This window comes from Tachypleus tridentatus, chromosome 6 (genome assembly GCF_004210375.1).
Source record: "Tachypleus tridentatus isolate NWPU-2018 chromosome 6, ASM421037v1, whole genome shotgun sequence".
Lineage (NCBI taxonomy): Eukaryota > Metazoa > Arthropoda > Merostomata > Xiphosura > Limulidae > Tachypleus > Tachypleus tridentatus.
Window position 1 is genome coordinate 77,268,967 of NC_134830.1, and position 13,572 is coordinate 77,282,538.

Consider the following 13,572-nt stretch of genomic DNA (forward strand, 5'->3'; position numbering starts at 1 on the left):
AGAGAAAATCGTGAATTAAATGAGTTCATGTTGAACAGGAAACCTCAATACTTTTAAACTATTAAGTGTTGTTCCCTGATATCTTATAAATGTAGTCTAGTACTTTACTCTTATCTTTTAGAAAATAGCAACCATCACATAAAATACATCATTTACTCTCTCACACATTTGCTCATAAACGCAATGAATGAAGTAAAAGTAATTGTTCTTGACTCTAATAAAGCTTAATTCACACTGCATCTTAGGTCAAATATATGGCTTACAAAATGATTAAATGTAGACTGTGCAGACAATTTTGTGTTTACAAAGTGATAAAGGTTGTTAGTAAATAAATGATACTTGTGGGAGAAGTTGGGACTTTTATTTTTAGAGAAATAACATTTCATCAAGTACATACACGTTTATTTAGAATAGTGTTCTGTCATCATCCCTAGGAGTAGTATTTAGTCACCTACAGTAATTATGGATAGGAATGATGAAGGTGTGCCAAAGTTCTGTGTGGTCTCAAGCGAAGTGTAACAATATTAACCCAAAATTAATTTGCTCGTTGTAGACCTGGACTATCGATAAAATATTTAATTCCAGACGAGATAGAAGACTAAATATTCTTCATAAGTTTGTAAATCGTTTGTATATAGATCATTACTTGTAATAACCGTGATTATATATTGTATTGTTGTTTATATATTAAATTATATTTGTGTGTTAAAAGAAAATCGTGTGTATCAATCCTTTAGCAAATATTATAAAGTTGATACATATCGGTATTTGATAAACTTCTAAATTAAAAAAAAATTCTGGCTGTTTGAAATCATAATACTTAACGTACATAACATAATAAATCGGAGACTCGTCGTCTGAGACAAAATATAATACCTGACATAATAAATTAGAGGCTCGTGTCAGATATCTTAATCAGATACAAAATTCGAAACAAATTCAAATTGTAATTCAATATATTTTTATCCGTACAAACAAGATTTGATCATGATTAAGATTTTTTGAATCACTTTCTCTCGAACAATTAGAAAAATATAACAAAAGTGAATTGCTCGAAATTACTAAAATTTTAAAATTAAAGGTTAAAATTCAATAAGAAAAAGTGAACTAAGCATATCGTTGAAATAATAGTCAAAAATGATTTGTTGTCTGAGGAAGCATTGGGGAAAAAACTCTAGTGTCTCCACCAGCTTATCAGAGTTGAGGGACAAAGATAAGTTATAAATGCAATTAAAACTACTGTAGTTATTAAATTTAAAAAGGCTCCGTATGGCCAGGTGGTTAGGGCGTTCAACTCGTAATCTGAAAGGGCGAGCATGTTTGGTGTAACGGGGATTCCAACCCGTGACCTTCATATTACGAGTTGAAGGCCCTAACCACCTGGCCATGCCGGGCCCTTTTAAATTTAGTAACTACAGTAGTAAGTGTAGACAATAATCTAAACTTTAGCCAAATTCAAAGTTCCCCAGTGGTACAGCAATATGTCTGCGGACTCTCACTGCTAAAACCTTGGTTTCCATACTATATATTTAAAAGCGGTGTATGGATAGAGGAAACACTAATAGAGGAGAGAAAAACGTTTCGACCTTCTTCAGTCATCGTCAGATTCACAAAGAAAGAAAGGCTTACAAAGAAACACCTTTATACCTATATTAATAAATATATCCAACATCTAAGCACGCCTTCTACATTCCTACACTCACTTACACAACCGCTTTCAAACATGTGGTCAGCTACCGGTCAGTAACCTTTTCTTTCTTTGTGAACCTGACGATGACCGAAGAAGGTCAAAACGTTGTTCGCTCTTCTATTAGTGCCTTCTCTATCCATACCAGCCGTTTTAAAATATACACTTTTCTCTACAAGTGGGTTTTCTCATCATCACGGATTGAGTTTCCATACGTGTGGTGGGCTGATCAAAGATTATAACGCCCAGTCCTACTATTCGTTGGTAAAAAGTAGTTCAAGAGTTTCCTCTACTCTTACACTGCTAAATTAGGGACAGCTAGTTCTCGTGTAGCTTCTTTGCACGATATTCAAAACAAACAAAAAATTTAAAAAACTTGTTCATCAGGTCACCATATTTTTCACGCATAAAAAGATGTCACTTTTTCTTTTTATGATTTGGTATTTTGTTTTTCATTACTTTAAGATTGCAAGTTATTATCCTGAATTTGTATTTTAAACTATCTTGCTTGTATTATAATTTATCTTGAATGAGCCTACAATTTATTACGTTACATGATACGATTTCAAACAGCCTAAAACTGATTTAAACTGTAATTTAGGCATAAAAATTAAATAAATATCTATATGTTATCAAATTTATGGTATTTTCCAACGAAATTTTCTTTCTTAAAACAATATATTATAATATACATACAATAATACAATTTGTAATAATGGTTTTTAGAAACAGTTATTACAAATAATGAGTTATATATATAGAAATGTTTTACAAACTTACAACAATATTAAGTCTTCTGTTGGATTCGGAACGTCCTTGATATTCTGTTGAAGCTTCACGATGAGAAAATTAATTTTTTTTTTAAATATCGATAAAATTTACTTAACAGGGAGCTAGTTCGATTTTCACTGATTACATGCGAGTTTTTCACTGCTGAATTTATACAATGTTTTCTTAAAAATACTAATATCCGATATTAATCTTCTGAAATTAAACAATTGGTAATGTGCGAAATCTATAAACGTTTCTGGTCAGTTATCTGTAGTTTCTCGATTAATAATCATCAATCACAGTTATAGCTTCTGAGGTATAGTGTATACCAACCTTAGCAAACCAGCAATTTAGATTTCTCTTGAAGCCTCGAGTTTATTTAGTTTTATAAGCTATTTGCAAATTTCTAAAATTTTTAGCTGATCTAACACATATAGTAAACACGTATTGTGCTGATTCTTACATTTTTCGACATTTAGTGAATGGGCGGTAATGTCATAATACTTGTTTGACAGTATGAGTTAAATGCATTTCTAAATTTATAGGTAAGTAAAATAAACTTCGATATTTAAAATATATAATAGTAAGTCCGTCACACTTCTCTCCTTAGTGAATTAAAAATTGGTTTAAACAATTTTTAACTGAGATATACATACATCGACAACAATAGATTAAATATTATACATCATCAAACAAATTATACAACTTCAATAAAATGTTAATATAAAGCACAATCAACACAAATAACCTTATGTCATGAAATTAAATTGCAACTGAAAGTGCATTAGCACAGATGTTATCAACCCCTTTGACATGGATTATTTTCAAATCATACTCTTGTAATGTTAAACTCCAATTTAACAACCTTCTGTTTTTGCTTTTTATTTTGTTGCAAAACGTCAATGGGTTGTAATAAGTGTCAATGACAATAGGTTGTTGTGATGCACATACATAAACACTGAAATATTCTAAAAACCAACACTAATGCCAATGTTTCCTTTCCCACAGTGGAATTATTGTTTTAGTGACAATTATTTCTTTTAGAAAAATAACAACATAGTGTTGAATACCTTTATCGTTTGATTGTCACAATATAGCTCCAAAAGCACTGCCATCAATAACTTGTTCGAAAAGCTTAAGGAAGTCAGGTGTCATCAATACAGGATGAGAGCAGAATATAAATCTGACCTTTTCAAAAGCAAACTGACATGATTCAGACTAATTTAACGTTTGGTTTTTATTCAACCGATTTATTAATAGTACAGTGATGTCAGCAAAATTTTTACAAAACCTCATGAAACTTTTCTTGTTGGTAGGAGTTGGATAATTCACAACAGACTCAACATTAGTTTGAATTAGAGAATTTGCTGTAGCCTAATACATGACGTCAATAAACAACATTGGCTTTAAAAAAGTCACCTTTTACAATGAGATTAGATTCCTTAAGCCTCTCAAAAACATCACGTAATACGCATAAATGTTCTTCCCAGGTGTCAATGTAAATCACAATATCATCAACATAAATTCTAACATCTTCGTAATTTTTGGTCATGAGAAATATCTAATAATTTTGTCACATGTCCTGTTAACACCTAAATGACCTCACATGAGGCGTTATTGGACAACTTTCAATATTTCATAAAAAGTAATTTAAGTAATAACAATATAATAAGCTGCAGCCCAGTCATTTAAAGCTAACACATCTGGTGGTCTCCATTTCCATCATGTTTTAAAAATAACCGTTTGAAAATTCCACCACTTTATCTTTTAGGAATGCATATAGAAATAGTGAAGAAATCTTCGGATATTTTTCTTGCTCATGGATCAGTTTACTTCTAGCAAACGGAACTTCAGCAGGTGAACTAGATACCTTACGTTCATCATTGTCACTCACAAAGGAATTGTCAATATGAAAATTATTCACAAGACGCCTGTCTAATTCACGAAATGTTTGATAGAAATATATAATATATATTTTCTGAATACATGTCTATCATTTGTTTTGGCTTAATTTCTTAGCCTGAGATAAAGTCGCAGCACACGAGGGAAAGCATCAGGATTCTCCTCCTCAACAACAACATCATTATTAGATGAATCAGGGGTTTAGCAACAACTTTTCTTCTAGTTAATTAATTTCCCAACAACAATAATGATAATACACCATAAACTGGCAGAATAGGTCTTATTCCAACCACAACTAAGTTTAATGCTAAATAAATGTTAGGAAGAGGAACATTAACGAAACAGCAATCAATACCCTGAACAATAACAGACTCACCAGAGGCAAAACTCGAATTTAAAGGCAATGTAACTTATAATAATAATGATTGAGTCGCCTCAGTATCACGTCGAATACATGTGGGTATAACAGTGTCATTTGTCAAAGACACAGTACCAAAAGATATGAATGGTCTAAATTTGTCCCTGTGGCCAAATCAACAAAGTCGGGTGATCTATGAAACTACATTCGTATGTGGACATAAAAGCAACATAAATGACAGATGGCTTTGGTGACGTTTTACCATGGTTGTTAGAATATTTAAAACTAAAGGAGCTGGATTTTTTAGAATAATTATCAAATTTAGTGGATTGAACAGGTACAAGTTTTTGTTGAGATGGCAGAGTTTTTTATGAAAAGTGGTTTTATCTGTTAAAGTGTAATCATCTGAAAGAGAAACTCCTTCCTGTAGAGTTGCAATTATTTTTCATCGAAGTGAGTTTTGAGATCGTTACTTGCAAGCTGTTTAAATTTTTCAATTAGACATAACTGTCTTAGTTCGTCGAAACTGTCGCAAATATGCATAGAATTACATCATCGATCAAAATAAACCTCTTTGTTTTGTGTGCGAATTCCATATAAGTTTATCTTGTTTCCAAAATTCTTGAAACGTTTGGTGAAAAGCCTCTTGTAACTCGTATGCATTTTTAAACAGTTGCTTTGACCTTATCATAATAGATATAATATTTTAAAGAAAGATAGAGGTATAAGCTCCTGTACTTTATCAGTTAAGTGACGGTACTTCAACATATTGATACGAGTTGGTCTTTCTTCGAGTTAGTTCTTTTTTGTCTTCAGTATGAGCTCGTATGAGATAGGTTTGTTTGAGTTTTAGTTTGATCTTTAACTTATCTTTATCACTCTACCATGATTGGTTGGTGGGGACAGTAAAGTATTACCTTAATGTTCCTCAGACAACAAATTTCATCGACTAGTATTTAAATAGTACGCTTTTTAGTTTGTTTTGTCTCATTGCTTTCTTAATCTCTAGTTCTAAAAATTGGCAATTTCGAGCAATTCAGTTTTGTTATAGCTTCCTAGTTGTATGATGGAGAGCGATTCAAGAATATTTTGATAACAAAACATGATCAAATCTTTTTCGCACTGATAAATATAATTTGAATTTAAATTTAGATCAAATTTTCTCTCTCACTCAGATCTCGAACATGAGTCCTCCTTATTTATTATGTTACGTATTATAATTTATGCCAGACGACCCTCCAATTTATTATTTTAAGTATTACCATTTCGTATATAATACTGAGTTAAATTGTAATTTAGACTTAGAAGTTAATTAAATGTCAAAATTTATCAAATTTATAATATTTGCCAACATGATTCATACGCACAGTTTTCTTTCTTAAAATAAATATATTTTAGTATTCAGACTATAATACGATTTATAGTGATGCCGAGAAAACCCACTTGTAGAGAAAAATATACATGTGAAAACAGCTGGTTTGGGTTGAGAAAAATTTTTATGTAGAGGAGCGAACAACGTTTTGATCAGCTGTTTTTACATATATATAATACAATTTACAATAATGGCTTCTACAAACAGCTATAACAAATACTGATTTATATACACAATTTTTACAAACTTACAAGCAATATTGAGTCTTCTATCTGATTCGAAACTTCCTTATTATTCTATCAATGGTACAATTCATTTAACGAGTGCTTGCTAGCTCTTCGCTGATCATACTTAAGTTTTTCACTAATATAGTTATATAATGTCTTCTTAAAAATACTGATGTACAATGTTAATCCGCTGAAATTAAACATTTGGTAATATTTGAAATTATAAACAATATATCTGAAGTTTCCGATTGATAAGCGTTAATCACAATTATAGCTTTCGAGATTTATAGTAAAGCAACAGTATTTACTGTCTCTCGGCACTTCGCGTTTTGTTTTTTTTTACGTTTTATAAGCGTTAGGCGAATTTCCAGAAATTTTAGCTTGTTCAACAAAATTGAATATACGCTAGTGCTTTCGTGCCCACATATATTGTTGATTCTTACAGTCGAGGGTTTTCCACAAATTTAGTAAATAGCGGGAATTTGGCAATACACATTTAACAGTACAAGTTACATGCCTTTCTAAATATATATTTAACTAAAACAAAATTGACAGTAAAATAAAAACATAGTAGTAAATTCTTCAAAACAGTGAATTTGCTATTAACTTTACCGTGGCTAGAGGTATTTTTGGATCAGTGCAAGTAATTCACTTTATGGTTTCTAGTGCTTTGATCCATTCTCACTTTAACACGTTTTGACATTTTAAATTCATTTCACAGGAAAAGCATTATTGAGGAATTATTCACACAGAATTTATACACTAGCACATGTTACATAATTTTAACATGTCCACATAAATCTAAAAATCCACATTGACTAACAGGAAAGTGATGCCATCTGAAGAATACGACCTGGGTTGTTCAGAGAGCATCTCAGAACTGTTAACTACCCAATGACATTACAGCTATGAAAAACATTGTACCGTTTCTCTCTGTTGTCACATTTTTATTATTTTATCCCTTATTTAAATAATCTACAAACAAATTAAAAAGTGTGTATGCGAAATAGATAAATTTTCCCCGTGGCACAGCGGTATGTTTGTGGACTTTTACTCCCAGAAACTTGGTTTTGATACCCCTAATAGGCAAAGCACAGATAGCTCTTTGTGTAGTTTTGGGCTTAATAACAACAACCAGTTTATTTATACTTTATAAAAGCAATTATTATGCTTACAAAATACGACTTAAATGCCAATAGCTGGCAGTTTGCTTGATTTCTTCAGAAAGACTAGGCATTTTGTCAAATATTGACATATTTTTTTCTTATAAAACACATCTCTCTCGAAAAATTTATGCTGATTATACTGTATGTCGCACCTTCACATAGGTTACTTTCCATTTATGTCAAGTCTACGTATTTACAATGCTAAAATAAGGGGTTCGATTCCTCTCGGTGAACTCAGCAGATAGTCCGATGTGGCTTGGCTATATGAAAAAAACACAAACCTTATGTTAAAGTTCTCCAGCACCTGCTATGATTATGGCTAATAATTCTTTGATATTAACCACTACACGGTTAATGTTTTGGTTTGTAGTAGATAGATTACAAGATAAGTATTTTCATGTTGAAGACTGAGCTATTCGCTAATATTATGGCATGGTAAATTGATTATATGGTTCATTCTGTGGTTTGTGTTGGACAGACTATCTTATTATAATGTAGTTTGCGAAGTATACATCCAAAACCCGGATTTTGGAAACTACTGCACCGATCACTGAGCAATATATTTATAATTATGCAGTATTTTTATAGCTGAGTAATAAATAAGACACTTCAAATTTCCACAAAAAATTGTATGTTTGAGAGTTAGCTAATAAAGTTACCAAAAGGAAGAAACTAAATGGTTTGATTTCTATAGAGAAAAACCTCATGAGTATTGCAAAAGAAAAGCAAAATACTTTCATTGATAACTGCGTCTACAAAGAAATACTTCAATAAAATCAACTTTGTGAAGAAATATCATTTTTAACTAAAATTTCAATCAAATTCTTTTTCTCATGGATGATGAACATTATTCAATGTGAAGTATGAGTACAATGTTGTAGAACTGTCAGACAGTTCCAGAAAAAACCACAGGCCTAAAAGCGTTCATCAGGGGCTAACAGCTATACTTCTCCATAGGGAGAATATTTCTACTACTATGATTAATAGTTTCTTGTGGCAGACTAATCATATAGTTAATATTGTGGTTTGTGATAGACTGATCGTATGATTAATACTATATAGTTTCATTTTGTTATTCAAGATTGACTATATGGGTAATATAGTGGTGTTTTTGCGTCTACTAGTTGACGCACTGTTGTGAAAGAGGCCTATATTATAAATGTATCTACAATAGCATTTTAAGTAAAATTGATTGTGCTACTTTAGTCTATTTATCATGGGAATTGGCTTTGTAGCTACACTGACCAATTTGGCTTGTCTTATATTGTGCTAAGCTTGAATCTAGATTGGCATAGCTTATGATCTTGATGTGTAGTCAGGAAAGAGAGAGTTTCGGAAATGGATTTATTTATTGTATTTATTTAATCTTGAGACCAAAAGCTCGTTTTATTTCGAACGCACACATTCTTTACATTAAAAGAGATTTATTAGAAGATATTTTGCAGACACATTCTGACACTGAATGAAAGGTTTCAACGACAGTGGTGTTCAAAAAGTGAACTTAAAGTATTAACTTATTTTCTCAATGGAAAATGATACTGTGTTAGAAATAATGTTACTAAAATTCTGTCAGTTTTACTGGGATATCTCATCAAGCCAGTTAACGTAAAAAGAATCCAATTGTTCCTGATGTGGTACTTACACTGCAAGGCTTGATACTTTGTAAACACCAATATACAGAGCATCCCAATTTAGTCTTTGTTTACTGTGAAAATCTGATTTAATGCGCTTTACTAGTGTGCATAAATGCCATTGGAAAGAAATATAAAACAACAACATCAAAAGGAGGTTTAGTGTTATACACCGTTCTCAGTAAAAACCGTATTGGAATGACTAAGAAAAAAATTGGTTTTAGCTATAAGTTATAAAATGGATTTTCTGAGCTCTCTTCGGAGAGAAACTACAGATTTTAGTATTAGAAGTTCGTTAACTTACAGTTAGTTGACCTCCTGGAAAACCTATTAAGTAAGGCATAATTAAAATCAGTATAAGTTTTAATGTGGGGTTTTACTACATTTATTGGCCTAAAAGATATGTTTCATCAGCACAGAAATTTTCACCTTAAGGTTTTATTGTTACAAATTTCTTGAGACAAACCATTAATGACAGATATTAAAAAAATTTATCCTTGAACAAAGAGCAGCAACATGTAACCTTCTGCCTGAAACAAATAAAGTTAAGCATATGTTAAGGAAGATGAAGATAACTTACTTACATACGTTTTCAGCTGATTTACAGAAAAGAATAGTAATTATTTAAAAATCGAGATATAACTATATTGTTGAAATCACAAAGGCGTTGTAATAGTTGTGACGGAGTTACTGTCATATATTTATTTTAATATCGATGTTCATTTAAGCTAAATTTATATTTAGAAATGTAAATTACTTATACTATTAAAATCTATATTGTAAAGTATCCGCCTGTTTACTAAAGTTGTAGAAGATTCTCGAGTGTAAAAAACAATATACGTAAACACAAGTGTATCGTTTATATTGTTGTGCAGGCTGAAATTTCTTGAACTATCCTCACATCTATAAATATAATTAGCGCGACGCGCCGAGAGACAGTATGTATTATTTGTTTTCCTCTCGCTGATATACTATAAACCTCAAAAGATATAATTGTGATTGACGCTTATTAATCGGGGACATCAGATACTTGACCAAGAACGTTTACTTCGAACATTATAAACCGTTTGATTTTAGCGGATTCACATCGGATAGTTGTATTTTTACGAAAACATCATATAACTTCAGCGTTGAAAACTCGACTTTTAAAGAAGAAAGCAGAACTAGCTAGCTCCCATTTAAGTGAGTTGTATTTACATAAACTAGCAATTAACTCAATCATCAATAAGACATCAAGAAAGTTACAAACCAGATAGAAGACTTAATATTGTTTTAAGTTTGTAAAACTTTGTTAATAATAAAGTCATTGTAATCTGTATTATTATTTATATTTTAAAATATATTTATATTAAAAAAGAAATTGCGTTGGAAGTATCAAAAACGGATACATATGACATTTTAGGTAAAAATAATTTATTTCAAGTTTGTAATGATATGTACAAGCCTAAAGTCATGCCACTTTATAATGATCAAACCAGATGTATTAAACATTTGTTAAGAAATACAAAAATCTATGACATTATAAAAGTTAATATTAATAGTTTACAACAAATACATTTTTCACCAACAAATTTTGTAACTAAAAAAGAGTTGACACTCATAATCTTAAAAGGACATTTAATTTTAATTCGAGTGATTATTGTCTCACATTTATAAATTCACCATGCTTGAATGTGAAATATTATGTGAAAAAAATACTGTAATTATCATGATACATTTTAATTAATTGTAATATAGACAAGTCTCTACATCAGGGGTACCCAACCGGTGGGTCGCGACCCCCTAGGGGGTCGCGAAGCCTTGGCAGGGGATCGCGTAGCCTTGTTAGAAGTAGCTTGGGATAACATTAATTTTATTTCATCAATTACATTTTCATGCTCTTACAATTTTTTTTGTTTCGGTGCAAAGCAAAACGTGTGCTACGTTAGTTCAATGTCATTAGGTGATATTATGGGTGTATGTATGCTTGCCTGTGAGTGAATGTGCCTGTGTGAATGTGTATGTGTCTCCAACTGTATGTTTGTGTGTACCAGTGAGTAGCAAGTATGTGAGTGCACGCGCATGTACGTATGCTTGTGTGTCTGTTTAGCTGTGATTAAGTGTGTGTGTGCTCGCTGTCGACACGTGAGTCACATTTCCGTTGCTGATTGGTGGATGACGAATCGCGCGACTGGCCACGCTCCCTTCCCTCCCAATACTTACCCCAGCATTACTCTACCTGCACCCCCCACAAGTAGTCAGTGTAAGATCTACAGTTGCCAAAGCGTTCATAATTCAACATTTTTATTTTATTTTAACAAGGAAATAAGTAAGCAGTAGAGGTGAGTTGTGTCCATGGCTAAACGGCGCAGATACTCAGAATGCTACCTCAACATTGGCTTCACCACTGTGCTCGCCAACGACGGCATCGAGAAACCACAGTGTGTTTTGTGCCATGCTGTCCTGAGTGCAGAGTCAATAAAACCATCAAAACTCAAGCGTCATCTCGAGACGAAACATCCAGAACACGCAAAGAAGGGTTTGGATTTCTTCAAACGGCATGAACTGTGTCTTAAAAGCCAAAGAATCGATAGAAGTGGGTCGTTTCAGCAGCAGAGTGCAGCCGTAGTGGAAGCTTCATATGAGATTGCATTCGAAATTGCTAAACAAAAAAAGCCTCACACGATTGAAGAAACACTTCTTAAACCCTGCATGATGAAAGCAGTAAATCTTATTCTTGGAGAAGCCAGTGCAAAGAAGATGCAGCAAGTACCCTGTCAAATAATACTATACAGAGGCGCATTTCTAAAATGTCTATGGATGTGAAGGAACAGGTTTTGACTGAAATCAAGGGTTCCTCTTTGTTCTCCTTTCAGCTCGACGAATCAACAGATGTAAGTTCATGTTCTCAGTTGCTTGTCTTCGTGAGATACATTAATTCAGGTGACATCAAAGACGAATTCTTATTCTGCAGTGCACTTGAAACCACAACAAAAGCTGATGATGTCATGAAAAAAGTTTCAACTTTTTTTCAAGACGAAGATCTTCGATGGGAAAACGTGTGTGGGGTTTGTACGAATGGGGCACCGGCTATGCTGGGATGGAAATCAGGATTCCAGTCGAGAGTGAAGAAGCTAGCACCTCAAGCAAAGGGCATCCACTGCATGGTTCACCGATATGCTCTCGCCAGTAAGACTCTCCCTGCCTCTCTGCAGGAAGTGCTTGAATCTGTAATCAAAATTGTAAATTATGTGAAGGCTCAAGCACTCAACACTCGCCTATTCAAAGAATTATGCAAAGACATGAATGCTGACCACGAAGTCCTTCTCTTCTACACAGCAGTACGTTGGTTGTCGAAAGAAAACGTTATTAATCGTGTCTTTGAAATGAAAGATGAAATAAAGCTATTCCTGGAGACTCAAGAAAGGAAAGATCTTGTAGCTCACTTCGAAGATGAAGCATGGGGGTTGCGTACCTAGCCGACATTTTTGACCAGCTGAACAAGCTCAATTTGAAGCTTCAAAGAAGGGAAACACATGTTCTCCTTTTTCAAGATAGTCTTCGGGCCTTTGTTTCCAAACTGCAGAACTGGCGTCGGAAAACCAATCTTGGAAACATCGCTATGTTTGAAAAACTTTGTGGAGTGACGGATGAGACTCAGATCCAACTGGATCAGTTCCTCAAGGATGAGATTATCGAACATCTTCAGTCTCTAGAAAAGGAAGTCAAGCGTTACTTCCCCTGAGCTATCACAGGAACAGGAGGCCCTGGTAAGGAACCCATTTTGTACTGAACTTGATGTATCCAGCATCCCAGATGATATTCAAGATGAATTTCTGGATCTAAGGAACGACTCTTCAGCTCGTGATCTCTTCAAGGTGAAATCCGTAACTCAGTTCTGGTGCGCTATGTATCAGTCATACTCCAAAGTCAGCATAATAGCTTTACGTGTCCTTGTTCCATTTGCTTCTACCTACTTGTGTGAGGCAGGATTTTCCACTCTTGTCAATATAAAAACAAAGAATAGGAACAGATTGGATGTTGGAGATGACATGAGACTGGCTCTAACAAACGCTCGGCCACAAATTTCAAAGTTTGCTGCTGAAATGCAACATCAGGCATCTCACTAGCTGGGCTGGATAGCTGTTCAAACTTATGTTAATATTATTTTAAGAAATATATGTTCTTTTTGTGAATTCGGGTTGAACCAATGTGATTTAATTTGCTAATAAATAATTACAGAATTTTTAAATATATTTTAGATGTTTTTTTCCCTCTCCTTCACAGAAAATAAAAGAAAAATTAAGCTGCTGATAGTAAGCCCTAAGTAGGGGGTCACATGGGTTTCAAACTTTTAGATAAGGGGTCGCGAGTGCCAAAAGGTTGGGAACCCCTGCTCTACATAAAAAGATGAGTAAAAGGATTCAAACATGTGCTTTACAGTAAAACATAATTAGTTTGTAACGCACCAACAGTAGT